The following is a 1,804-nucleotide window of genomic DNA, read 5'->3' on the forward strand; positions in this document are numbered from 1 at the left end:
AACCCCATTTCTGTGTGGCCAGCTGTGCTGCGTCCTGGAAGAGTCTGCCCATGTGGGGCACTGGAGGGAACTGCAGTGGGAGTGGGGCTCACCCCTTTTTGTCGCTGCCTCTTCCGGGGGACATCACCTGGCCATGTGGCACCACCCAGTAGGGCAGTTCCCACCCACGGCAGTAGAGAAATCCGGTTTGCAGCTTTCCCAGCAGCTCCCAGCCAGCCTCGCTGTGCTCCCCCAGAGACGTCAGGCTGTCCTCTAAGCCTCCCAATTTTCAAAGTGCCAACCTCCCACCTCTGTTCCCAGCCCTAGTACCCGAGCTGCATCTTGCAGTTGCTCCTCCATGACACCTTACTGTTCCCTCTTTGCTTTTTGTGGTTACCTATCAACAATTTGACACTGAGTTAACAAGTTTGTTAAATGCTCTGTTGAAACGACAGGTGTGGTTTCTGTTTCCTGACTGATAAAGTGCTGGCGCACTAGTACCATTATTGTTATTATTATTAGGCACGGGCAAGTGGCTCCTGCGTGCACCGCGATAAACTGCCAGACGCTAAGATATGACCTCGTTTAACCCTCTCAGCTTTCCCGTGAGCTCTCTATGGCTTTTCTGCCAAATCTCAACCTCCTCCTGGGAATAACCTCCTCCCTTGTGACACCCTTGGGCCACTTGCCAAAGAGGGGTTGCCATGTCCTTCCGGGACCCCACCTCTCCCCTGCTCCAGTCGACTAACCCAGCATCTGAAACAAACAGGATCACTCAGGGCCCTTCCCAGGACATTTAAAACTGGAACCAAGAAGAAAGTCAGCTCTTCCTCAGTGGTGGAAATTATTAAAAGTCCAACTCTAGGATGGTTTGTGGCCACTCCTCCCTTCCTGGGATACCGGCCAGCCTTTGATGAAAATGTGTCCACACCAAGGAAAGTTCCTTGTGACCTGGGAGCCCTGGTTTCTTCCCCAACTTTCCCTTCCCACAGTTTCATTGTCCAACCCTTTCTTGGATTCTAGGAACCTAAGTGAGCGCTCCTTTTGTTCTGAACCAGCCTGCGAGGGCCATCTGTCTAGTCCTAATGCTGTCTCGTTATCCTCATTCTACAAACACAGAAACTGAGACTGAAAAATTATGAGACAGACATCATAAGAATTCTGGTCTGTCTGTGCTCACTTAGGCAGCACATATACTAAAATTGGAATGATATGGAGGTTAGCATGGACCTCTGCACAAGGATGACATGCAAATCTGTGACGTGTTCCTTATTTTTCAGAATGGCCACTAGATGCTGGCGTGAATGCAGAGAGAAAGGAACATAAGACTTATACACTGTTGGTGGGACTGCAAATTAGTACGACCTCCATGGAAAACAGTATGGAGAGTCCCCAAAGAAATAAATGTAGACTTACCGTTCGATCCAGCAGTCCCACTACTGGGTATCTGCCCATAGGAAAAGAAGTCATTTTATAAAAGAAGATGTCTGCACTTGAATGTTTGCTGCAGCACAATTCACAACTGTAAAGATGTGCCCATCAATTCATGAGTGGATAAAGAAAATGTGGTGTGTGTGTGTGTGCATGTATACATATATGTACACACACATTAATGCACACACACACACCATGGAGTACTATTCATCCATAAAAAGGAATGAAATAATGTCTTTTGCAGCAACTTGGACGGAGCTGGAGACCATTATCCTGAGTGAAGTATCTCAGGAATGGAAAAACAAATACCATACGTTCTTACTAACAAGTGGGAGCTAAACGATGGGTACACGTGGGCACAAAGCGATGTAAAAGACATGAGAAACAAGAA

General features: G+C 47.6%; 1 non-coding gene across 1 annotated transcript; it reads left to right on the forward strand.

Annotated features, from left to right (window-relative positions):
• The first annotated feature begins 1,151 nt into the window (after positions 1–1,151).
• Positions 1,152–1,256, forward strand: LOC123650486. The gene has a single exon (XR_006739356.1). It is a non-coding gene; the product is annotated as a U6 spliceosomal RNA (small nuclear RNA).
• The last annotated feature ends 548 nt before the right edge of the window (positions 1,257–1,804 follow it).

The sequence above is a fragment of the Lemur catta genome, chromosome 14 (genome assembly GCF_020740605.2).
Source record: "Lemur catta isolate mLemCat1 chromosome 14, mLemCat1.pri, whole genome shotgun sequence".
NCBI lineage: Eukaryota > Metazoa > Chordata > Mammalia > Primates > Lemuridae > Lemur > Lemur catta.